Below are 27,618 nucleotides of genomic sequence, written 5' to 3'. Positions count from 1 at the left end.
AGGCTCCTCCCCTCCAGAGGTGGGCTCTATTCCTCCAAACTTTTGATTCTGGGCTTGATCTCGTGACTTGATTTAACCAATATTATGTGGTAGAAATGCCAGTGTGTGAGTTCCAGAGCTTGAGTCTTAAAGGTTTGAAGCTTCTGCTTTCACCTTCTTGGAAACTCCAGACTACCATAGAAGGCAGCTGGTGCAGCCTCCTGGGGAATGAGACATTCCGTGGAGGAGAATGGAAGCAACCCCTAGTCAACAACCAGCCAGACATAAGAGGCAGGCTATTAGGGCCTTTTCAGCCCCAAAAGCCATATTCCATTTGCAGAAGACTGGGGTTTTCCTACACGAAGAAGAAATGTCCCTGAATTGGGTAAAGAGAAGTGAGTTCTGTGGGTTCTGGAGCCCCGAAGCAGGCAGGGCTGGGGGGTGCGGTTGTTACTCCCTGTTCTCTGGCAGGATATATTAGGGCTCATTGCAGGCTGCACCCCACCACCTTGCCCCAGTCACTTTAGTTTCTTGTCTCAGCCACGGTTTCCTGCCCCAGGCATGGAAGGGGACATCAGAGCTACCGCATCTGAAGGGGCCCTGTGGACTGGGACAATGGGCTTCTCCTGGGTCACCGGTGAGTGCCATTGACTGGTACTGCCTAAAACTGCAGAACTGAAAATCTTGGTACAGCCCAAAAGTAGGGCCCCAATGAGCCCCGAACCACGACAGTGGTTTGGGGCTCAGACTGGTAAGAAGGTTGATTTAGTAGAGCATTTCCAAATTTCCATTGTTTGCAAACTCCCTGCAAGTAGAGTGGCCAGATAAATGCAAAATACCCAGCTGTTCAGCCTGTCTTTTCTCCTGACCACCCCCACCTTTCCAGTATTTTGGACATTCTTATACTAAAAAATTATTTGTTGTTTATCTACAATTCAGATTTAACAGGGTGTCTTGTATTTTTTATTTGCCAAGTCTGGCAGCCCTAGCTTCAAGATTTTTACCATAACCACACACTACCTCATATACTTGAGACTTTATGAGAACAAAACCAACTGTTCTAACATTTAGTTCATATTTTCTTTAAATCCATATGACTTTTTCATTTAGGTAAAGTTATTTTTAAGGAAATCTGATTCCACTAATAAAAATGGAAAACTGGCATTAATTGCCTTAAACAGAAGTAACTGTAAAAATGATATTTGATGAGAGCCAAGCAATGTTTTGAAGCTCTAGCTATGTTCTTTTGTCTCCCTGAGGCCCACCCTCTCTCTTACAAAAAGATGGGAGTGTTAGAGAGATGCTAAAGAGAGGCTAGCAGTCTAGGGAGACTTTTTCTTTGAAGGACTGAAGGAGGATGGAAGTGGAAAGAATTTCTGTCGGTGTGAGTCAATGCTATATAACCTCAGGTCCGTGTACTGCTCTCACCTAAAATCTTTTTTACTTTTTGTTTCTTAATTTTTAATACAGAGGCAGGGTCTTGCTGTCCTGCCCAGGCTGGTCTTGAACTCCTGGCCTTAAGTGATCCTCCTACCTTGGCCTCTAAAATCATTTTAGCATCCTATGCTTTAGGACACCCTGATTTACAGAACATTAAGGAATGTGGCATTTGTTGCTCACCTCAGTTTGTGACTGGAGATTGGTATCAAAGTTCAAAATTGATAAAAAGAAATATCTGCACCAGACTTTGTTCTGGGCATCTTACCCATATGACCCTACTTATTTCTCCTGACCAACTAAGCAAAAAAATCCTATCATTTCCCCCACCCTTTTTTTTTTTTTTTTTTTGATGCAGCAATGGAGACATCACTTCCCATCAGGAGCGCAATCTGTGTTCTCAAGAACTTTGCTTATGTTGATCTCTCTGTACATACCTACAACTCCTCCCAAGCTCCAGAGATAGAGGTGAAGAAGGAAGCGTCTAAAAAAAGCCTTTGGGGCTGTCTTGCCTGTCTGTCCTCCTGAACCTTCATGCTGCAGCCCTGCTCCCAGGTTATACTTGGGAAACTCAAATAACCTAATTTCAAGGCAATAAAAGTTTCCAAATTTCCCAGAGGACAGAAGATTTTGCCCTGACTGTTTCTCACAATTTGTAATAACTTTTCCTTTGAATTGCCCCGAATTCTTCTCTATCTTAACAAGTTAGTAAGATCTGGCTTGAAGTGCTGGTCCATGTTTTGCCTTTTGATCTACCTTCTGCTTAGATGGGTGTGTTACCCGAAAGACAATTTATTAAGCTGTACGCTTATGATCTGGGTACCATTCTGTATATTTTGACAAAGAGTTTTAAAAATTAAAAAATATCACTCTTGGGTTTATACCTAAAAGGATTGAAAGGAAAGATTCCAGAAGATATTGGTATACCCATGTTACTACAGTATTACTTACAAGAGCCAAAAGATGGAAACAACCAAAAGGACCACTGAATGGATGTTTAAAATGTAGCACACACAGACACTAGAATGTTCTTGAGCCTTACTAAGGAACCAAATTCCGGTATATGCTACATTATGGATGAACCTTGAAGATATTCTGTTAAACCAGACACAAAAAGACAAATATTGTGTGATTCCACTTACATGAGGTACGTAGAATAGTCAAATTCATAGAGACAGAAAGTAGGGTGGCAGTTACTAGGGGCTGGGGAAGAGGAAAATGAGGAGTTATTACTTAATAATTGTGGAGTTTCAGTTTGGGAAGATGAAAAAGTTCTGAAGATAGATAGTAGTGATGGTTGTGCAACAATGTGGATATACTTAATACCGCTGAATTCTACATCAAGAAATTTTTAAAATGGCAATTATATATAAAATATATATATATATATATATTTTTTTTTTTTTTTTTTGATACAGAGTCTTGCTCTGTCATCCAGGCTAGAGTGATCTCGATCTCGAAGTGGCACAATCTCGGCTACTGCAACCTCCCTCTCGTAGGTTCAGGCAATTCTCTCGCCTCAGCCTCCTGAGTAGCTGGGATTACAGGCATGCACCACAAAGCCGGATTAATTTTTGTATTTTTAGTAGAGACGGGGTTTCACCATGTTGGCCAGGCTGGTCTCGAACTCCTGGCTTCAAATGATCTGCCCACCTCGGCTTCCCAAAGTGCTGGGATTACAGGCGTGAGCCACCACACCTGGCCTATTATATTTATTTTACCATAAGAAAAAATTCTGAAAACAACAACAACACAAAAAAGAGCCGGCTGATCTCTCAGAATGGCTGGGCTTCAGTGTCCGGTAAACACCATTCAAATCACAGATGTTCTGATTTTGATTGCGGTTTTTAAAATATTCAATCAATTAACTTTTTAATTTAGAGTTTTGTTTATTATTAGAACAACTTTAGAACAACTCCCCATCCTTCAGAAAAAAAATCACATCTTTAATCTATTTGCTTAAACATATGCATATTTCTTTCTAGTCTTATTTAACCATTAGCGGTGTTATGTTATTGTTAGGGAGGGCAGAGGGATACAATATACTTACAGTTTTGGAGTTTGCTTTTTTACGCCTCATAAAATATTGCATGTACCAGGGGTCAGCAAACTTTTCCTGTGGATGGCCAAATAGTAAATATTTGAGGCTTTGCAGGCTATATGGTTTCTGTTGCACTGCTTGTCTGTCACTGTAGCACAACAGCATCCGGAGATAGTATATTAATGAATGGGTGTGGCTGCGGACAAAGGAAAATTCTTACAAACACAGGTGGCCCAGGGTCACAGTTTGCAGGCCTCTGGTATCCTATACCTGTATGCAACATAGCCCTGTGGTGAGGGGCTGAGGGCTTAGTATCAGGGGAGCCTTGGTTCCAATTTTGGACATTCCAGCACTAGTTGTAGGGTCTATTTGTGCAAATTGTAGAACATCTTTCTGCCTCAGTTTCCTCATCTGTATAATAGGACTAATAATAACCAGATCCCAGTGTTGGGATTAGATGAGCTAAGGTGTGTAACAAACACAGCCCAGGTCCTGTGCACGGCAGAATCTGTAAAAACAGTGGATGCTACGTTACTTGCTATCACGAGCCAAGTTTCTTGTTTGTCTTTCATCCTTCTGCATGTTAGTCGCTTGAGTAAATATACTTTAATCTGCTTCATTATTTCTCCCAGACTGTCTACTTTATAAATCATTCAACACCCTTGAAGCACTGAGGATGAAGAAAAGAAGCTGATTTTCATTTTTGGACTGTCTGAGTAAATGTGTGTGTGTTTGGGGAGGGGAGGGTGTTTAAAGACATAATCAACAGTGAAATACTTGCTTGGGAAGAATTTTTCTCCCCTCCCCCAACCAAGAAGCCTACTCAAAGACATGAATGTATTTCAGAATTCTTTGAGAGCTGGGCTGGATTAGGTAGGCCCTTCACTGAAGGTAAGAGAAACTTAAAATTGCAATGGGGCACCTCTAAACAAAACAAAGGGATTTGTTACAGGGAAGTCAAGGGTGTTTTATGGAATGTAAAATCCAAAAATGCAGCCCAGCCTCAGCAGGTACAGAATAATGAATGAAAAGTGATTGGGATCACATGAAGTCAGGAGTTCAAGACCAGCCTGGCCAACATGGTGAAACCCCATCTCTACAAAAATACAAAAATTAGTCAGGCATGATGGCGGGTGCCTGTAATCCCAGCTACTCGGGAGGCTAAGTGGGGAAATCACTTGAACCCAGGAGGCAGAGGTTGCAGTGAGCCGACATAGCACCACTGCACCCTAGCTTGGGCAACAGAGCAAGACTCCGTCTCAAAAAAAAAAAAAAAAAAAAGTGATTGGGGCAAGAGGTCAAGGTTCTACTGGGTCAAAACAATGGTATCTCTCATTTTCGTACAACACAGTCTCTCTCGTCTACAATTCCCTGCAGAAACAGGTTGATATAGTTTGGCTATTTGTCCCTGCCCAAATCTCATGTTGAATTTTAATCCCCAATGCTGGAGGTGGGGCCTGGTAGGAGGCATTTGCGCCTTGGGAGTGGATTTCTCATGGCTTGGTGCTGTCTTCGTGATAGTGAGTTCTCATGGGATCTGGTCATTTAAAAGTGTGCTGTACCTCCCCCCAACTCTTTCTCTGGCTCCTTCATTTACCATGTGACATGCCTTCTTGCCCTTTGCCTTCTGTTATGATTGGAGGCTTCCTGAGGCCTCCCCAGAAGATGATGCTGCTACACTTCCTGTACAGCCTGCAGAACTGTGCATCAGTTAAACCTCTTTTTTGTGCATGAATTGCCCAGTATCAGATATTTCTTTGTAGCAATGCAAGAACAATGCAAGAACAAGGTCTAATACACAGGTACATTTTAATTTCACCCTTTAAATCTTGTTCTATGTGCAGCTTCCTTCCTTGGATCCCCGCCTTGAGACTTATTGTCACATGGTGGTGGCAAGCACTCACCTGACTGAGAGGAGGAAAGAAAAGCAGGCATGTGTTTGTGTCTTAACTTCCCACCTTGGCTATTGCCAGGAGATGGGAGTTTTGGCCAGGAGATGTGGCGATTGCATCAGACAGAGGTGGGGGAGCCCGAGGAAAGAGGAGTTCTCCATACCTTCATCACCACTGAAGGCTCTGGATCCTTCTCTCTGGCTGATTTGACCACACCCAGGAGCAGTGACATGGAAGTGAACTTGGAGTGGCAAGTTGATGAGACCAAGGGTGGCCTTGGCTTCCTGCTTTCCCCTGCTATTCCTGGTTCCTGTGCTGTAAGGATGCCACCTGACAGTTCCCATGGCTTCAGAAGGTGGGACTCAGAAAATGGCTAAATTGAAATCTAGTACTGTCTAGCATGGGGCCTGCATTAATCCGTTCTCACACTACTATAAAGAAATACCTGGCCGGGCACGGTGGCTCACACCTGTAATCCCAGCACTTTGGGAGGCCGAGGCGGGCGGATCACAAGGTCAGGAGATCGAGACCATCCTGGTTAACACGGTGAAACCCCGTGTCTACTAAAAATACAAACAACTAGCTGGGCGCAGTGGTGGGTGCCTGTAGTCCCAGCTACTCGGGAGGCTGAGGCAGGAGAATGGCGTGAACCTGGGAGGCGGAGCTTGCAGTGAGCCGAGATCGCACCACTGCACTCCAGCCTGGGCGACAGAGTGAGACTCTGTCTCAAAAAAAAAAAAAAAGAAATACCTGAGACCAGGTAATATATAAAGAAAAGAGGTTTAATTGGTTCACAGTTCTGCAGGTTATAGAGGAAGCATGAGGCTGGCATCTGCTCGGCTTTTGGGGAGGCCTCAGGAAGCTTACAGTGATGGTAGAAGGTGAAGGAAAAGCAGGCATGTCTTACACGGCTGGAGCAGGAGAGAAGGAGGAGGTACTACACACTTTTAAACAACCAGATCTCACGAGAACTCACTCACTATCATGAGAACAGCACCAAGAGGGTAATCCAGGCTTGTGATCCAATCACCTCCCACCAGGCCCCACCTTCAACACTGGGGATTACAATTCAACATGAGATTTGGGTGGGACACAGATTCAAACCATATCAGGGCCTGTGGTGGTGAGGGCAGCGTGACCCTTTGCAGAACCTGTGGTGGAAGATAGACTGCCCTGGCCAGAGGCTGGTGGAGGGTGTAGCAGCCACTTGGGGGAAGAGGGTTGGCTCAAACAGTCCCAAAGCTAAGGAGAGAGGGAGCCAGTGGTCAAGTTCTGGCTGAGCTGAAGAGCAGAAGTCCAGTTAGCCATCAGCTTCCACCACAGGGGTGAGCAGCAACTCGAGGATCCATGATAGCAGGACAAGCTGCAGGTGCAAAGATACCTTCCCTTCAGGCCGCCCAGGTCGCCCGAGCTCAACCACCCCCAAACCCACGGAGGTCATTTTGGCAGAGCGGACACAGAAATAGGAGACCCAATTGACCCACAGGCTGAGCATCACCCGGAAGAACTATTTGAATCACTAGATTAGACTCTTTTTTTTTTTTTTAGATGGAGTCTCACTCTGTCGCCCAGGCTGAAGTGCAGTGGCACAATCTCAGCTCACTGCAAGCTCCACCTCCCAGGTTCACACCATTCTCCTGCCTCAGCCTCCCGAGTAGCTGGGACTACAGGCGCCCGCCACCAAGGCCAGCTAATGTTTTGTATTTTTAGTAGAGCCGGGGTTTCACCGTATTAGCCAGGCTGGTCTCAATCTCCTGACCTCGTGATCCACCCACCTCGGCCTTCCAAAGTGCTGGGATTACAGGCACGAACCACTGCATCCTGCCAGACTCATTTTTAAAGATAGTTTTAAAAAAAAATTCTTTAATGTAATAGTGAAAGGGTCAGTACGTTTTTCCATAAAGGGCCAAATTGTAAATGTTTTATGTTTTCCAGGCTATAGGGTTTCTATTGTGAAAACTCAGTTGTGCTGCTATGGTGCAAAAACAGCTATAGACATTTGTAAACAAATGAGTATGTTCTAGTAAGACTTTATTGACAGTGAAATTTGAATTTCATATTATGTTTATGCATCATGAAATGTCTTTTTATTTTTTTCAACCATTTCAAAACGTAAAAACCATTGTTAGCTCGTGGGTTGTACAAACATGGGCTACGGCTCGATTTGGCCAATGAACTGCAGTTTGCTGGCCCCTAAAATATTTGATTCATACAAAAATTATGTCAGATATGTTATAAATCACAAAAATAAATCAAAAACCTGTGAACCCAGCACCCAGCTTAAACTCCCAAATATTAATACCACTGACTCCATCCTCTCTCTCCCATCACTCTGCCTCCCCCATCACCCTGCCCCAAGGGGACCATGATTCTCAATTTTGTGCTTTCAGTTCAGCTTTTTCTTTTATAGTTTTGTCAAATACATATGCATCCCTAAGGAATATTTGGTAAAATTTTGCTTCTGTGGGGGCTTCGTAAAAATGGTATCATATTGTACACAATTTAAAGAGACAGGTGCTTTTTATACTTGGCATCATATTTCTAAGATTTCTCCATGTTGTTTCATGCAGCTGTGGTTCATTAATTCTCACTAGACAAAGTTTTTGAGGTGACTCCACAGGTACGCTGCCTCTGAGGGTGCTGCTGATGGGAACAAGCTTTCTGAACAGGATTGGAAGCCACACGCCACTCCCCCAGCATCACCCGCCCCGCCTTACCACCACTGCTGGTGCTGCTGTCATACTGTCAAAAGCATCACCAGGAGCTGAAGAAATGGCTCCTTTTTTTTTTGAGATGGAGTCTCGCTCTGTCGCCCAGGCTGGAGTGCAGTGGCGCAATCTCGGCTCACCGCAAGCTCCGCCTCCCGGGTTCACGCCATTCTCCTGCCTCAGCCTCTCCGTGTAGCTGGGACTACAGGCGCCCGCCACCACGCCCGGCTAATATTTTTGTATTTTTTAGTAGAGACGGGGTTTCACCGTGGTCTCGATCTCCTGACCTCGTGATCCGCCCGCCTCGGCCTCCCAAAGTGCTGGGATTACAAGCATGAGCCACCGCGCCCGGCCAGCTTCTCCTTTCTTGCACCTTCCATTATCCTACTAATGTCTCCCATTGGTGGAACCTACAGAATGTCAGTGCACAGGTATCTGGGAAATGTGGTTAGCAGCTTTCCAAAAGCCCTAGCAGTAAAGAAGAGTTGAGTGTGGGTAAGTAGAGCTGAGAGCCAGCCTACATTATCCAGCTCACTCACTGATGTCATTCCCAGGAATTCTTGAAGCCTGTTGTTTACTTCATGCTTAGGGAACTTTGCGACTCTTTGATTGGAACAGTTGTGCTGCTGAATGCCATAAAATAGCATGAACATCAAGTGGAAAAAGTAGGGAAAGGTGGCTATGCCTCTTTGTCTTTCCTAATACAGAAAATGAAAGGAGCAAATCCTGGCTCTTCCCTCACCGGGCCATGGAGAAATGGTGGGGCTGATTGGAAGGTTACAGCTGTGAAGTCTCCAGTTTTTCACTTTGAAAGAACACAGCCCTGTCTGCCAGCAAATGTTTACTGAGCACTTGGGTATCTGATGCAGAGAAAGTAGTAATGCTTGAAAAGTCAAAGATCTGGTCCATGCCTTCAAGGAGATTACAATCTAATTGAAGAGATAAGATAGTCACTCATGGAACAAACAGAGAACAAAGAATTCAGTGGTAATAGACACCAAAGATGGTGAGCATGTGGCACACATACCACAACTCTCCATTCCCAGACCCATAGCGGGCATTACTAATCAATCAGAGCTTTTTTTTTCTTGATGAATCTGGATTCAGTCACAGAATTCTTAACACAGTGATTCAGACATTTACTCTCAATTCTCAAAACTGATAGATGTAGCCCACTATATAGAGGTTCAGTAATTTTCGTTAATTGGTCTAATCAATGAAAATTACTAACAGCCTACTATGCACCATTCCCAGACATCGGCACAGTGGTAATTACCACAGGAAGACTTGTGCTTGTGGCTCAGAGTATAGGCAGAGAATCAAAGAAGCAAACAGAAAACGACAGTGCAGTGGTTTAAGTGCTAATATGTGGAAAACAGAGGGTTCTGTGAATGCACAGAGGAGGGACCCAACCCAGATTTTGGAATCAGGGAGGACTCTAGGCTGATACCTGAAGGATAAACAAAAGTTAACCAAATAAAAGGGAAAGTGTATTCTTGAGGAAACTTTCAGTTGCAATTGACAGAAACCTAGCTCAAGTTGCCTTAAACAAACAGAGAAATACACGTGTTCATGTAACTGAAATACATTGGCTCATGTAACTGGAAAGTCCCAGCGTTGTTTGCTTCAGGAATGGCTGCATCTAGGCGCTTGAGTGATGTCATTAGGAATCCATCTCTATCTCTTGAGTCTGTATGCCTCTCTGCAGCTTCATTTCAATCAGGGTGCACATTCATGGTGGCAAAGACATTCCTGTGCAGTTCCAGGCTGACATCCTGTCTGCTTAAAACCTCCACAGAAAGGCACCTCACAATAATGCCAGCAAAAGTCCTGAGGTTGACTCTACTTTGCCCAGGCTTGATCCTGTTCGACCCCATAGCTTGGTCATACCCACCCACAGTATGCGGATACAGGAGACTCCCAAGGAGACCGAGGTGCTTTTACCAGGAAAAGAGGGAACTACGCCAGGCCAGCAAAAGGGAGATGAAAAACCTTGATCTCTGCTTGGAAGAAGGAATCAAAGGAGAGTTCCAGGCAGAGAAGCTGTGATGCATCCGAGGAAAAGTTTAGGATGTGATGTGCAGCATCTGAGTGTGGAGTAGAGAGATGAATCTGGAAGGCGGCAGGAGGCAGGTCAGATGGGGCCCCTTAACCACGTTAGGGATCAGCCTTTAACCCAAACACAGTGAGAAGCCATTTCAGGGCTTTAAGGAGACTGAAGATTCTAAATTGCCTTCACTTTTGATGAGTTAACAGCATTATGGGAAGTGGGGAGAGAGGGAAGAGGCGTTAATTTTCAAGATCAGTCCTTAAAGTAACCCTGTCAAAGCAAACCATGTAATTTGGCAAATCAGTTTCCACTGAAACTCGTTCAGGTAATACGTGTTCCTCCAATTAGTATAACAGCCCAGAGATGCTTTTCCAGGACAAGATGGCCTTTGAGTCACCATGTTCTTTGCTGCAATTCACTCAAGTGATTTCATTCCTTAGTTGAAAGAAGTGGCTGCCTGTACCAAGGGCCACGGAACACCAGCGGCTACAATTTTTTAAAATAGGGTTCTTGTAGCACTTACTGACCAACAGCCTCAAGCCTGAGGCTTTGAGAGAATGGGCAGAGTTAACCCTTCAGCAGCCTCAGCCCTCACCCAGCAGGAAGGCCACAGCCATCCTCCAGAGCAGGACGAATCCTGCCCTGGAAAAAAAACATACGGGGCAAGCCTTAGTTCCACTCATAAATCAATGTCTGCAAGTCTGTTTCTACGTGTAGTTAAGTTACACGGAAAGTACAACTGGATTTGTCCCCGGTTTTCCCATTAGGGATAATATAAAGTGGAGGCGGAAGTTAATTGAGTTCAGAGTTCGCTGTGTAATGTCAGGGAAGCAGGGCTCTGGCAAGCAGGTCGTGTGTAGCATGTGTTCTGAGGGTGGTGTTTTCACACAACCTCCCTGGGGCAGAAAAGTGTTCTTTCACCAGGAGTGTGATCTTCAGAAAACAGGCTTCTGGGGTTCCAGAGGGGCTTCACCTACGTTACAGGATAAAGGTCTCATTTTCCTTGCAGAGACTTTCATGGAATGAGCATGCTTGTGATATTCAAGAAAGGGTAATAAAAACCCCTGCCTTTCAACAGGAGTCGTAAAGGTCGGTGGTTCAGAACAGAGACCCTGGAGCCAGACTGCCAGACCAGTCACAGGTAGGGAGACACGGCAAGGATCACTTCACTCTCTGGGCCTTGATTTTCTAATCTGTGAAATGGAGCATTCAATTAGAGCCTCTACCTCATAAATTCACTGTGAAGATTAAATACGTTACTATATATAAAGTGCTTTAAACAGTGCCTGGCTTTCAGAAATTACTACCTATGGTAGGGCATGGCACTTAGTTCTTTACATGCATGATTTCATTGCATAATTTAAAAAATAAAGAAAAATGCTGTGAGTTGGCAGAGATGGATTTACCATGAGGCTGCTGAAATTTAAGTGTCAGGGTCTTCATTTTCACCACCTCTTCCAAAGCTCTGGAAGGGTCCCAGAAATAAGCTCACAAAGGCATGTGTTGTAATAATTGCAAAAGTAAGGTCTATTTCTTCTTTTTTTTTTCAAGACAGAGTCTCACTCTATCACCCAGGCTAGAGTGCAGTGGCACAGTCTCTGCTCACTGCAACCTCAGCCTCCAGGATCAAGCAATTCTCCTGCCTCAGCCTCCAGAGTAGCTGGGACTACAGGTGTGCACCACCACGCCTGGCTAATTTTTGTATTTTTGTAGAGATGGGGTTTCACCATGCTGTCCATCCTGGTCTTGAACTCCTGACCTCAGATGATCTGCCCATCCTGGCCTCCCAAAGTGCTGGGATTACAAGTGTGAGCCACCGTGTCTGGCCAGTAAGACCTATTCCTATCTTTAGTCTTATAAGGGACTCTAAAGTTGTGTAAGCCTCAGCCCCCACAAAAAATGGATTCTCTCTGGGAAGAAGGGCTTCTTATTCCCATCTTGAAGATGAGAAAACAGGCTCAGAGAGGCCCAAAGTCACACAGCTAGAGAGGAGCGGAGCCGGGACTCCAGCCCAAGTCTGTCTGTCTGGCATCCACTGCACTCCTCTGCCAGCCTTGAGGGGGGGACAAACTGAGACACAGGTCCTCAGCAGCTAGGGCTTGTCTCTTCTTGCCTGTCCTACCTGAGTCTGGCCAGTTGGCCATCACAAAGCGTGGCTTCCGGGAGGCACAAATATAAACATTTTTCTGGATGAATGAATGAATGAATGAATGAATGATTTTCCACCCTCTCTTCCCATATTCATTTCAAGAATTCCAGAACTTCTTTCCCCTATTGCATGCATCTTAGGGACCGCAGGGTGTTGTTACTGAGGTGGGACCTTCCTCTGGGCTGGGAGAGGACATGGGAGTGACCCAAGCTAGGATGACCTGGGGCTTCCTCTGTGGAATTTGAACTTGGAGTGACCAAAAGACTGAAACACAGGTGAGCTCATTCCTCAGGGCTGCCTGTTTCTCTCCCTGGCTCTACAGCCTTCCTGACAATTCCGTGAGTCCTGATGTCCTACAAAGTCTCCTTTTCTGGAGACGGCCAAGAGTGGGTTTCCATGGCCCACAGTCAAAACTGCAATCAAATGACATGTGGCTCTCCCTGAGGCTTTATCGCTCACTCTGGCCACACATCTGAAAAAGTGATGATTCAGCTGTTCAGGGGGACGTGGGTGAAAGGGATCTTAAGCATTCTTTAGCTCAGGCACCTTTTGAGGACTCTTTCTCTCAACATCCCCCAACCAAATGGTCACCCAGCTTCTGTTTAAAACCTTTCAAGGAGGTTCATTTCAGCTTTGAATAATTCTCTTAGAATGGCTCCTCCTATTAGACGAAAATCCATATTCCTCCCTCTCACTGTCCTTTTTCTTCCTTCATTTCTTCCTTCCACCTTTCTTCCAAGTTTTCTTCCCTCTCTCCTCTCACTTCAGGAAGATTTCACTTGTCTACCCACCAGAGGCCAGGCACGTCCTGTACCAGGCCATGCAACTACTAGGATAGATGTTACAAAGTCCTCGTTTTAAACACACCTCTCCCTGATGACGCAGCAATTTTGTTTCCAAATATTTACCCAAAAGAAACGAAAACATACATCCACCCAAAGACTTGCCCATGAAATATTCATAGCAGCATGATTCATAGTAATCAAAAAGTAGAACAAGCCCGATGTCCATCACCTAGTCAATGGACAAGCTCACCCTCACCACGGCAAAGGAGTCCCATCTTATCCCTGGGGGATACATTCCAAGATCCTCAGCAGATGCCTGAAACCTCAGTCAGTCCTGAACCCTATATACACTGTGTTTTCCTATACACGCCTATGATAAAGTTTAATTTATAAATTAGGCACAGTAAGATAACAATAACGGATAATAAAATAGAACAATTATAATAATATAATGTTCACCATTTCACATATCGAAGATCCATCCTTATCATAGATCTTAGCAATCTCGGCACACAATTTTTTTTTCTTTTCTTCCTAAGTCAAGAACTTTCGCATTTTTACTTAAAGGAAGCACTTTCTGGCTTCTCTTCTGCCTATCTGAATTGTTGTCATCACTACTACCCCTTATGCTTTGCGGCCATCATGAAGTAAAATGAGGGTTATTTGAAAATAAGCACTGCGTTACTGCCACAGTTGATCTCATAACCAACACAACTGCTAAGTGATTAACGTGCAGGGAGTGTCTACAGCGTGGACATGTTGGACAAAGGGATGATTCGCAACCTGGACGGGAAGGAGCAGGGCGGCGTGAGATTTCTATCACACTACACAAAGCAACATGCAATTTAAAACTTATAAACTGTTTATTTCTGGGATCTTCCATTTAGTATTTTTGGACCTCAGTTGGCCTCAGGTAACTGAGACTGCAGATAAAGGGGGACAGCTGTGTATCCACACAATGGAATACCACTTAGCCATGAAAAGGAAAGAACTTCGGATCCATGCAATAACATGGGTGAATCTCAAAAGCATCCTGAACTGAAAAAGTCAGGCCCATGAGAGTAGATACTGTGTGATTCCTTTTCTATGAAGCTCTAGAAACGACAAACCCACGCCGTAGTGACAGAACCCAGACCATGATTTCTGGGGACCAGGAATGGCAGTAAGGATTGGCTGGGAGAGGCGCAGGTCACTTCTTGAGCTAAGGCAAGCGTTCTGTATCTTAAGTGTGGTGCTGTTTTCACAGATGTAGGCATTTGTCAAAACTCATTGAACTGGCTGGGCGTGGTGGTCCACGCCTGTTAATTCCAGCACTTTGGGAGGCCGAGGCAGGCAGGTCACCTGAGGCCAGGAGTTTGAGACCAGCCGCGCCATTGTGCTCCACCCTGGGCAACAAGAGTAAAACTCTGCCTCAAAAAAAAAAAAAAAAAAAAAAGAAAAGAAAAGAAAAAAGAAAACAAAGGCCAGGCACCATGGCTCATGCCTGTAATCCCAGCACTTTGGGCAGCAAAGGCAGGTGAATTGCCTGAGGTCAGGAGTTCAAGACCAGCCTGGCGAACATGGTGAAACCTCATCTCTACTAAAAATACAAAAAAAAAATGAGCTGGGCTTGGTGGCGCCGCCTGTAGTCCCAACTACTTGGGATGCTGAGGAAGGATAATCTATTCAACCTGGGAGGTGGAGGTTGCAGTGAGCCAAGACCACGCCACTGTACTCCAGCCTGAGTGACAGAGCAAGACTCTGTCTCAAAACAAACAAACAAACCTCATTGAACTGTAACTTTAAATGTGCACATTTTATTATATGTAAGATTTTCAAAAACTGCCTACTTCGACAAGCTCTCAGCCTGATTAGGAGCATCATTCAATGACGTAATAAACCCTGAATATTTTTAAAGGTAAGAATTTTGTGGGTTTTTTTAAACTTTGAGATTATCTTTTAATTCTAAAGTTATTCAATAATATAAAATAATTTATTTGACAATACCAAATATTCACAAGCATGTGGACTAAGAGCAGTTGTCACAAGCCACTGGTAGAAGATCAGCCTGTCATTATCTTATATCCAGGACCCAGCAGCTCCATTCCTAGTTCTGTCTCCTACGTGGGTCCCAGGATACCTGCATGAAGATGTTCATTGCAGTGTTGTTTATAATCGCAAAAAACTGAGGGTGGGAGGAGACTCTGAATGTCCAGGAGAATGGAAAAAATATACCACTCTATGTAAATGAACATTAACTGGCAGAGAAGGACAGTGTATCAAGAGAGACAGGTCTCAAAATCAGTGGCAAATATAAAAAGCAAGTTTCAAAAGATACGTAATGGATAATATCATTTATAAAGTGTTTCTGAAACATGGAACATAGTATTATACATTCTGTACACTTGCATATTTAAGTAGCAAAATTATAAAAAAACAGGAATGGGAATAAGGAAGTTACCAGTATAAAGATTACATTATGGGACAGTGCTGTGATTAGGAGTTCAGGCTTTGGAATCAGATGGACTGGTTTGAATCCTGGCTTGGACTTAACTTCTCTGAGCTTTTGTTTCCTTATATGAAAAATGGGACCAATAATGGTATCAACCTCATAAGGTTTTTGTGAGGATTAAAGGAAATAATATGTATAAAACCCTGCACTCAGCAGTGTATTTATAATAAGATTTAGATATACAGGATGTATAAAGAGGTGACAGTAAAACCACCAATCTCAGGACTGTCTTAAATTAATATTTTTTTCTAATTAAAAAATTAATTTTGGAATTATGCTTATCATAGAGACCTTGAAAATTACAGATGTATATATATATATATATATATATATATATATATAGCGAGAGAGAGAAAAGAAAATTAACATGTCCCCAAATCTCCCTACCCTGGAAAACACTATAACATTTTAATGACTTTCCTTCCAGTCTTCTTTTGGCAATACGCATTCACACATACTTGGGTGAGGGAGTTCAGAGGCGGGGCATGAATCTACACATCTCTCTGTCTCGCTGTCTGTCTATCTATGAGAAACATCTCCCAGCTTACTATTTGTATTCTGCCCTTTTCATTATCACTTGGGGCAGACTCTGTAAGTGTCTGAAGCAATTCCTTCTCCTTCTCTACCAACATAACCCATTTTTGTTTATGTATTGGCCAGAATTCTCCTGATCTCAGGGAAGATGTATAGGGTAGTCATGTGATCTAGCTATGACCAATTAAAAGTAAAAATAGGCTGGACACGGTGGCTCACGCCTATAATCCCAACACTGAGAGGCTGAGGTGGGTGGATCACTTGAGGTTAGGAGTTCGAGACCAGCCTGGCCAACATGTTTAAACGCTGTCTCTAATGAAAACACAAAAATTACACCGACATGGTGGTGCATGCCTGTAATTCCAGCTACTTGGGAGGCTGAGGCATGAGAATCGCTTGAACCTGGGAGGTTGCAGTGAGCTGAGATCTCGCCACTGCACTCCAGCCTGGGTGACAGAACGACACTGCATCTCAAAAATAAAAATTAAAAAAAAAAAGTAAAATAAGTTTGATGTGGAAACTTTTAGGAAGGAGTTTTTGTATCCTGATAAAAAGCAAGACTGAAGTTCTGCCCCAGCCCTGGTCGCACATATCCTTCTTGTCTTTGAATAAGACCATGATGCCAGGAGCTGTGGCAGCCATTCCATGTTCATGAGACAAGCAGCCTGACGACAACTGCCAACACAATGAAGAGGATGGAGCAGAAAGACAGAAGAGCCTGGGTCCTTGATGACACTGTTGAGGGGCCAGACCAGCCCTGAGGCCACTAACCTTCAGATTCTTATAAATGAACAAAAATAGCCTCATGCTTGAAGGCACCAATGGTCTGACTTTCCATTACCTTGAGGCCAAGAGTATTGCAAATGCAGACTTATTGTAGAATTCTTGGAAATTACACAATGTTTCAAAGAAGAAAATTGACATCATCCAAAATCTCACTACCTGGAGATAAACACTATTAAATATTTTGATATATTTTCTTATTTTCTTCTAACCATAGAGAGAAGTCTTTCTTTTTTTAAAAGTGTATTGCTTGCTGTTTGGCCTACTATTAAATTAAGTGTTTCTTTCCTTGTTATTAAAGAGTCTTTGAAAAGTTTATTTTTAATATCTATTGCTTGGATGTATTGTTGCAACTGACACGTTTGATTTGACTTCTGTCATGAAGATAAAACAAGAGGCTTTCTGTTTGTGGGTGTTTGTGCGTTTTCTTTTCCTGCTTCCTTTGTTTCCAGCTTTTGCTATGTGGATTTTTCACTGTGCCTGAAAAAGTTCCCTTCCTCTAGCATTGTGGAAGGTAATTCACTCTTCACAGGACTCTGGATTTCAGATTTATAGTTTGAGGCGCGTTTCCTTGATCCTTTTGAGAATCTCACATTGCTGAGTCCTGAATTTCAGCTCGTATAGGGGCGTTTCTTACCATTTGATGAGTAAATCTCACAAATGCCAGCTGTTGCTAGCTTATGCGGAATCAAGTACCGGAAGTTCTTTCTCCAAACTGGAGTGTGTTCCCAGCACATCCTATGGGGTCCAAATCCCCCCATTTCATAATCTTTGTCAGGGAGAAGTGATGTAGAGAGGACAAAAGGAAAGAAGTTTTCTTTGCTAGATCATAAACATGCTAAAGGGCAAAATCAATACAGGTGGTACCTTTTAGCAACACCTAAGGGAGTGAGCGAGGATAATTTCTGTGTGTTGCATCTTTGTGTCTAAAACATCATGTACAATTGTTTTATTTGGTTCTCTCTGAACAATTCTTCCTGGACGCACAGGAGCCAGATGTGGAAAGGTGAAGCCAGAGAAGGCATAACAGATCGGTTGGCAGACTCTGGACTCAGCCAAGGGTTACGTCTGAGTGCATTCAGCTCAAGTTGGGAGCCATCTGGTTTGATATTCCAAAAGTATTGGTGGCTGCTTTGCTAGAAATAGTTTTATTTTGTTTCTGGTCCCCCTGTTGGAGTTCTGATGGCTAATGTGCACTTTTCCTTCAGTTACAAACATTTAGAAATTAAGCTTATTAGAATAAAATGCATCAAAATATAGGGCCTGTAAAGTCCATGGAATTTCCCCTGAGATCAATCTCGATGCACGTTATAGCCAAATGCAGATATATTAAAGACCCTTCAAGGCTAGATGTGGTGGTTTATGCTTGGAATCTCAGCACTTTGGGGCCTACCTAGGCAGGAGGATCACTTGAACCCAGGAGTTTGAGACCAGCTTGGGCAACACAGAGAGATCTTCTCTCCAAAAAAAAAAATTAAAAATTTGACTGGGAATGCTGGTGTAGTCCCAGCTATTTGGGAGGCTGAGGCAGGAGGATCGCTTGAACCCGGGAGTTTGAGGATGCAGTGAGTTAAGGTCGTGTCACTGCACTGCAGCCTGGGTGACAGAGTGAGAACTCATCTTTAAAAAAAAAAAAAAATAGTAAAATAAAATAAACCTACCCTTGGATTTAAGGGATTTGGCCACTTATTTATGCTTTTATTTATACTGGAAGAGAGAAGCGGCAGGAAACATAAGTACATGGGCGGTGGTTTGGGTTTCAGGAAAGTTAGGATTTGTGTCCCACCCTTACCACTTCCTAACCGTGGGATCTTGGGCAAATTACCTAAACTCTCTAAGCCTCAGTTTCTTCACCTTGAAAATGATATATAATGCTACCTGTTTTATAGGTTTTAAACTTTAAGGCATGATTTATATTGGTATATATTTATGTAATCAAATGCACAGTTCTTAAATGTTCTGTTCAACAAATTTTTACATTTATATACACATAACAAACCAGCACCTAAATAAGATATAGAACATTTCCAAGGCCCCACCTGGAAAGTTCTCCCATGCTTCTTTCAGTCAACGTCCCCTGGCCCCAGCCAACCACTATTTCCATCATCAAAGATGAGTTTTGCCTATTCTAGAATTTCACATAAATGTAATCATACAGATTACTATTTTGTATCCGGCATCTTTTACTCCACCTAATTTCAACCATGTGTGTGTCAATAGTTCATTCCTTTGTGCTGAATAGCATTCCACTTCATGGGCGTACCACCATTTTTTATCCATTAATCTGTTGATGGCCATTTGAAGTTGTTTCTAGTTTGGGGGTATTACAAATAAACATAAATTTTAAATTTTGATGTATTTCAATGTATTTTTTTTTTTTTTTTTTTGAGACAAGTCTCACTCTGTCGCCCAGGCTGGAGTGCCATGGCATGATCTCGGCTCACTGCAAGCTCCACCTCCCGGGTTCACACCATTCTCCAGCCTCAGCCTCCCAAGTTGCTGGGACTACAGGCACCTGCCACCACGCCCAGCTAATTTTTTGTATTTTTAGTAGAGACGGGGTTTCACTGTGTTAGCCAGGATGGTCTCGATCTCCTGACCTTGTGATCCGCCCACCTCGGCCTCCCAAAGTGCTGGGATTACAGGCGTGAGCCACCACGCCCGGCTTCAATGTATCTATTTTTAAAATACAATTAGTGCTTTTCATGTCCTGCACAAGAAATTAGTTTCCCAGATGTGAGGGTGATCTGGCTGTGAAACCTGTCACCTCATTGATTGGCAGGGTTGATTCAGCTGATCTGGCTGGCTAGGCAAGTGTCCCTTCCTCCCTCACCACTCCCTGTGTGTCACTCCTAAAGCTGCACACTCAGTCGAAGAGGACGGCCATCCCTCATAGAGGAGGACCAGTCTTCGGTCAAGGGTATACGAGTAATTGTGCTCCTCTGCTAAAGCCTCCAAACAAGCTCTCAAGAAATCATTTTCCCTCTTCCCCAAGGTTTTCTTCCAGAAGCATTATGGTTATAGGTTTTGCATTAAGGTCTATGATGTAGCTGGAATTCAGTTTTGTGTATGGAGTGAGCTAGAACTCAAGGTTCCATTTGTTTCTTCCATACAGATGTTCAATTGTTCTGGCATCATTTGTCAAAAAGATGTTATTTTCCTCCATTGAATTGACTTGACAACTTGGAAAAAAGTTGATTGGCCATAAAAGTGTGAATCTATTTCTGGATTTTCTATTTTGTTTCATTAATCTATTTAGCTATCCTTATGCCAATACTATACTGTCTTGATTACCACAGCTTTCTTTAAATTAAATCTTGAAACCAGTGTAAGTTCTCCAGGATTCTTCCTCCAGATTGTCTTAGTTATTCTAGAGCCTTTGTATTCCCATGTAAGTTGTAGAATCAGTCTCTCAGTTTCTCCAAAAAGGACTGTTGCAATTTTGTGTCTCAGTTTCTCCAAAAAGGACTGTTGCAATTTTGATAAGAATTGTGTTTACTCTACAGATCAATTTAGGAAGAATAAACAACTTAACAATATACAGTGTTCCAATCCATGAATATTGTATATTTCTCTCCATTTAATTAGATATTCTTTAAGTTCTTTATAGTTTTAAGGGTAGACCTCTCACAAATCTGTTAGGCTTATTTCTAGATACTTTATGTTTTTTCATACTATTATAAATAGTATTTTAAATTTTTATTTTTCAGTTGTTGGTTGCTAGTATATTTTTCTATATTGACTTTTATCCTTTAAGCTTGCTAAGTTTACATTTTAGTCTTAGTAGCTCCTTTATAGATCCCATAAAGGTTTCCATGTAAACAATTGTTACTTATAAAGACAACAGTTTCCCTTCTTCCTTTCCAATCTCTATGCCTTTTTTTTCCTCTTCTTTTTATTGTCTTATTCCATTGCTTAGGGCATCTGATATGATGCTGATTAGAAGCAGTGAGAAGGGATATCTTTGCCTTGTTCCCAATCACAGAAGAAAGCATTCACTCTTTCACCACAAAGTGTGGTGAATGTTGTAGGTTTTACATAGATAAATGCCCTTTATTAGACTGAGGAGTTTCCTTCTATTCCTAGTTTGCTGAGAGTTTTTATCATGGATGAGTATTGAATTAGCCAGATGATTTTTACATATATTGAGGTGATCATATGAATTTTCTCCTTGATTCTGTTAAGGTGGCAAATTACATTGATTTTTCTAATGTGAAATCTACTTTTACATTCCCAAGTCAATCCCCATTTAGGCATGCTATGTCATCTTTTTCGTATATTACTTGATTTAATTTGAAAAATTTTATTAAGGATTTGCATCTTTATGAGGAATACTGTTCTGTAAGTTTCTTTTCTTGTGATATAATTTTCTCCTTTGGGATCAGGTAATACTAGCCCCATAAAATGAGTTGGGAAGTATTTTCTCCTCCTGTTTTCTGAAAGACTTTGTGAATCATGTGTATTATTTCTTCCTTAATTGTTTCATGAAATTCACCTGTGAAACCATCTGGGCCTAGAGTTTTCTTTAAAGAAGTGCTTTTGACTATGAATCCAATTTTCTGGTAGCTTGGAGCTATTTAGATTTTCTAGTTTTCTTGTGTCATTTTTGTTAACTTGCATTTTACAATAAATTTTTCCATTTCATATAAGTTGTCAAATGTATTAACATAAAGTTGATCAAATATCACATTAATATCTGCCAGATAATTCTGATGTCCTTGCTTTCATTTCTAATATTGACAATTTGTGTTTTCTTTTAAGATTTCTTGATCAGTCTTGCTAGAGGTTTGTCTCTTTATAAACTTTTGATTATGTCCATTTTCTCAATTATTTGTTTACTATTTCATTTATTTCTGCTCTTATTTTTAAATTTTCTTGTATTTTCTTTGATTTTATTGGCTCCTATTTTATTAGTTTCTTAAGTTAGGTGTTTAAATGACTGATTTTATCCCTTTTATAATATAATTTCTAATACATTTCAAGCTATAAATTTCTCTGTAAACATTTTTTAGCAAATCTCAGAAGTATGGTGTTTATTATCACTCATTTAAGAATATTTTCAAATATCTCTTGTTATTTATTATTTATCTCATGACTAATTTAAAAGTGTGTTTCTTAATTTTGGAATATTTTGGTGTTTTATGGATATCTTTTTGTAATTGATTAGTAATTTAATGCCTTGGTGGTTAAGAGAATATATTCTATGTAAACCAATCTTTTGATATTTATTGAGGCTTTTGTTTTATGGCCCAGGTTATAGTTCATTTTTGTGAATGTTCTATGTGCACTTGAAAAGATACATAGTCTGCAGTTGTTGAGTGTTTGTTCTATAAATGTCAGGTCAAATTGGTTGATGTTTTTGACATCATCTACTTCCTTATCGACTTTTTTGTCCAGTTTTTCTATCGATTACTGAATGACTGTGTTAAAATATCTGCCATGATTGTGGATTTGTCTATTTCTCCCTTTCATTCTGTCAATTTTTGTTCCATGTATTTCACAGCTCTATTGTCAGGCGCCTACTCGTTTGGGATTGTTATATCTTCTTCACTTGATCTCAGCCAATGGGCTAAGAAGTGATTGTTATATCTTCTTGATTAATTTACCCTTTTATTGTGAAATATTCACTCAAGACTACAGCACTCTCATTGTGCTCTTTGTCTTCAAGTATATTTTGTGTGATACTAATATTGCCATATCAGCTTTCATTATCTTATGTTAGTATATGTCCTTTCCTACTTGTCTGTCTGTCTTCATAATTAAAGTGTGTCTTGTGAACAAATTATATTGAATCTTGTTTTCTGAATCCAGTATAACAATCTCTACCTTTTAATTGGAGTGGTTAGTTCATTTACTTTTAATGTAGTTATTGATATGATGGGGTTTAAATCTACTACCTTGGTATTTGTTTTCTATTCATCTCATTTGTTCTTTGTTCCTCCTTCTCTACATTCTTTTGGGTAAATCACATATTTTTTGGCTTTCTCTTTTATTTCTACTATTGACTTTAATTATATTTCTTTGTGCTATTTTCAGTGACTGATCCACAATATACATTTTAAGGTATCTCAATCTATTTTTTAATAATATTAAACTATTTTACTATTAGTATAATAAATTTACACCATAATTCCTTTTATACATGTGTGTTACTTGTATATATGATATCAACTTCACAATATCTTGCTATTTTTAAAATATTCAATTAACTTTTAAAAAATTATATAAAATAAGGACATTTATAAAGATATTTTACATTTATCTGAATATTGAAACTTTCTGGTGCTCCATCATGTATCATTTTCCCTCAGTCCAAAAAGATTTTCTTTTAGTGTTTCTTTTGGCTAGTGCAGATATTTTGGAGATACATTATCTCAGCTTTTTTCTATCTGAAAATGTCTTTATTTGACCTTCTTTTTAGAAACCTATTTTTACTGGACGTAGAATTCTAGGTTGGTAAACTTTCTTTTTAACTTTAAGCACTTTTAAGATGATCCACTTTTAACATTTCGCTGACTTTTGTTCTCCAGTGGTACAGTATTAGGTATTATTTGTGTTATTTTTCTCCTGTATGCAATGTGTCCTTTTTTCTCTAGTTGCTTTGAAGATTTGCTCTTTATCTTTGGTTTTTAGCAATTTAACTCTGATGGACCTACATGTAGTTTTCTTTCTGTTCATTTTGCTGGGGGCTCACTAAGCTTCTTAAACCTTTGGGTTAATGTCTTTCATTAATATGGGGAGAAAATTAGCTATTTCCTCTTTAAATATTTCTTCTGACACATTCACTCTCTTCTCATCTTCTGGGATCTCTAAGGTCTCTACGTTTTTCTGTCTTTGTGTTTCAGTTTAGATATTTTTTCTTTACCTATCTTCAAGTTCACTTGGCTTTACCTTGGCTCTGCTCAGCTTTCAGTTAAGTATATCTGACAAATCTCTTCATTGCTGATATTGTATTTTTTAAATTTCTAGCATTTTCATTTGGGCATTGGTGTGGGCCATGTGAAGACTGGCAAATACTATGAAGTTCTTCTCTTCCTCAAAGATGGCTCTGGTTTTCTCCTTCTTGTAGACGTTCTGTATGGGCCTTAGTGGTCTTTTCAGTTGGGTGGCCAATTTGAACTCTTCACAGAACTGTCTCCCTTCTTGGGGCCCAAGGACTTCCTGGCAAAGAGGATAAGCTTACAGCAGTACTCCTTCAGCCATTGCACATTGGATACCGGGGACCCAGTGGACTTGTTCCACCTTCTTGAATCCATAGAGATGCCAATGGTCCAGTCTACCTTCTTATGGATGCCAGCCACCCTTAACTCTTCCAAGCTGAACGCTCTGCCAGCTCATACTTCGATGTGATACCTTATCGTGGGGAATCTTACTATGGGCTGGATGGGTCCAGATGCAGGGCATGCTTTTGCTTGCCTGGCTTTGAGTCTGCAGATCTTCTAGGCCAGCTGGTTGAACCAAGTAGCCACACACTGCGCCAATCCTTATGGAAGTGAGTCTTCAGGATCATGCCATCCAGCTGGGCATGATGGCTGCCTACAACCCTACTCCACAGGAGACCTGCTGAGCAGAAACAATTCTTTTTGCTTCTTTTTAGAGTTTATATGTCTTAACCATCTCTTCATGCATACTGTCCACCTTTTCTGCTGTAACCTTCAGCATTTTTGTGTGATAATGCTCACTTCTGAGACATTGCTGGATCTGTTTTCATTTAATGTGTTATGTTTTAACTTTTTTTCCCTTGCTTCTTCATATGTCATATAATTTTCTTCTATGTATCAGACATTTTGTATAAAAGAACAGTAGAGAAAAAAATAACCAATATTTGCCTCTAGAAAAGGGCATGTTTTTTCTTCTATCCACTGCTGGAGTGGAAAGGGGTCTTAGTCTCTCTGATGCTAGTTGAACCATGTCTGGGCTTTATTGCAGTCTTAGCTTCATTCAGTTCACCATTGGTTTTAAATATGTTGAGGATAGGTCAGGACTTTGGGCTCTGAGCCCTGTTGAGATTCGGGAGATCTTATTGTCATTTCAACAACATTCTACACTGTGGGAGATTTCGGGTTTTTGTTTCTTTCTTTCTTTCTTTTTTTCTTTTTTTTTTTTTTTTGTTAGGCGGAGTCTCACTCTGTCGCCCAGGCTGGAATGCAGTGGTGTCATCTCGGCTCACTGCAACCTCCACTTCCTGGGTTCAAACGATTCTCTTGCCTCAGCCTCCCTAATAGCTGGGATTACAGGCACACACCACCATGTCTGGCTAATTTTTGTATTTTTCGTAGAGACGTGGTTTCACCACGTTGGCCAGGCTGGTCTCGAACTCCTGACCTCAAATGACCCACCCATCTCGGCCTCCCAAAGTGCTGGGATAACAGGCTTGAGTCACTGCACCCGACCAAGATTTGTCTTCTTTACAGCCCTCGTACAAGGTTTTCAGTTGCTGGGGAGTTCTCTTCACGTTCCAGGACCTTTCCTGGGTTTCTGAGCCTCTAGAGCTGTCTCTCTACCATGCCACCCACCCTTAAGACTTGGAGCGCTACTGCCTTACACACTCACTAAGGTCCAGAATGCCTTGGGAGAGTTTCTCTTAGCGCTCCTATCCAATTCTTAGCTTCGGGTGGCTAAATTACCTAATTTTTAAATACAAAATAATTAGTGTTTAATTAGCTTACATAGAAAGGGAAGTTTTTAAAGTTTTTCTTTTTTATTGTTGATGTATATTTTACATACAACAAAATTCACCCATTTTACATGTATATTTTCGTGAGTTTTGGCAATGATCTGTAGTCATGTAATCACTACCATAATTAAAAAACCTTTTTGGTCAGGCGCGGTGGCTCACGCCTGTAAACCCGGCACTTTGGGAGGCCGAAATGGGCGGATCATGAGGTCAGGAGATCAAGACCATCCTGGCTAACACAGTGAAACCCCGTCTCTACTAAAAATACAAAAAATTAGCTGGGCGTGGTGGCGGGCGCCTATAGTCCCAGCTACTCGGGAGGCTGAAGCAGGAGAATGGTGTGAACCCAGGAGGCACAACTTGCAGTGAGCCGAGATAGTGCCACTGCACTCCAGCCTGGGCAACAAAGTGAGACTCCGTCTCAAAAAAAATAATAATAATAATAATAATAATAACAATAAAAAAACCTTTTTATCCCCCTAAAAATTTCTGTCATATCCCGCCTTTGCATTCAGTCCTTCCTGTAACCTCCAGACCCAGGCAGCTCTGATCTCTTTGTCACTATGATTTTATTTTTCCTAGAATTTCATATTCATTGGATCATAGTATTTGTCTTTTATGTTTGTCTTCTTTCACTTAGCATATTGTTCTTGAAACATACCCATGCTGGCAATATATCCCTGCTATTCATTTTTATTGCTGAGTAGTACTCAATGGTACATTTATCACAAAATGTCCAAAGGTTGATGGACATTTTGTGATATCCGTACCATAGAATACTACTCAGCAATAAAAATGAATAACATTTCAGTTGCTTCCGGTTTGGAGCTCTTATGAACAAGGCTGCAAAGAACATTTGAGGAGGAGTCTTTGTGCGGATATAGTTTTTCTTTCTCTTGGATAAATTCCTAGGAGTAGAATGATGGGGTTGTATGATAAGTGTCTGTTTGACTTTACAAGAAACTGTCCAATTTTTCCGTCTATAGTGGCTGGACCACTTTGTAGCTGTCTCAGAATTGTGTGTGAGCTCTCGTAGCTCGATATTCTTGCCAATACTTGGTATTGTCAGTCTTTTTCATTTTAGCCATCCTAGTGTGTTATCTCATTGTGGTGTTAATTTGCATTTCCCTGGTGACTACGGACAGCATTATTTTACATCCTCAAAAAGCATTGGTATGTCCGTGTTTCCCGTTTTTAATTGGTTTGTCCTCACGTTATTGATTTGTAAGATCTTTTTTTTTTTTTTTTTGAGACAGGATCTCGCTTTGTCACCCAGGCTGAGTGCAGTGGCATGAACTTGGCTCACTGCAGCCTCAACTTCCTCGGGCTCTAGTGATCTACTCACCTCAGCCTCCCGAGTAGCTGGGACTTCAGGTGACTGCCACTAAACCCAGCTAATTTTTGTATTTTCAGTAGAGACGGGGTTTCACCATGTTGCCAAGGTTGGTCTCAAACTTCCTGGGCTCAAGCAGTCCTCCCACCTCCACCTCCCAAAGTGCTGAGATTACAGGTGTGAGCCACTACAGCCAGCCTCTATAACAATTCTTTATATATTCTAAATGCATTTTGTCATATATGTTTTGAAAATATTGTCTTCCAGGATACAAGTTACCATTTCATTTTCTTTGTGATTCAAAGAGCAAAAGTTTTTAACTTTTATGAAGTCAATTTCATTAATTTGTTCCTTTCTGATTTGCACTTTTTAATGAGCTAAGTCCTCTTTGCTTAACTCCAGATCACAAAGATTTTTGCCTATGATTTCTCCCAGAAGTTTTATCATTTCAGCTCTTACATTTAGATCTATGATTCACCTTGAGTTATTGTTATGCATAATGTGTGTGGTTTTGTTTGGTTTTGCTTTTGTTTTCTCATATACATACCCAGATCTTCCAGCACCATTTGTTGAAGTTGCTATCCTTTCCCATTGCATTTCCTTGGTACCTGTGTCAAAAATCCGTTTACTACAAGTGTGAGTCTACTGTTATATGCTGAATAGAAGTGGTGAAAGCAAAACGCCTTACTTTGTTCCTAATATGTGGGAAAAGTTTTTAGGATATGACCATAAAGTGATAATCTTAGCCAAAGCTTATCT

The 27,618-nt window shown here is 41.4% G+C and overlaps 1 pseudogene; it reads right to left on the bottom strand.

Annotated features, from left to right (window-relative positions):
* Positions 1-23,806: 23,806 nt before the first annotated feature.
* LOC129474410 (large ribosomal subunit protein eL13-like) lies at positions 23,807-26,191 on the bottom strand (annotated as a pseudogene).
* Between the last annotated feature and the right edge of the window lie 1,427 nt (positions 26,192-27,618).

The sequence above is a fragment of the Symphalangus syndactylus genome, chromosome 24 (genome assembly GCF_028878055.3).
Source record: "Symphalangus syndactylus isolate Jambi chromosome 24, NHGRI_mSymSyn1-v2.1_pri, whole genome shotgun sequence".
Taxonomy (NCBI): domain Eukaryota; kingdom Metazoa; phylum Chordata; class Mammalia; order Primates; family Hylobatidae; genus Symphalangus; species Symphalangus syndactylus.
Note: the sequence above shows the minus strand (reverse complement) of the source record. Positions and strands in the feature narration are given on the sequence as shown.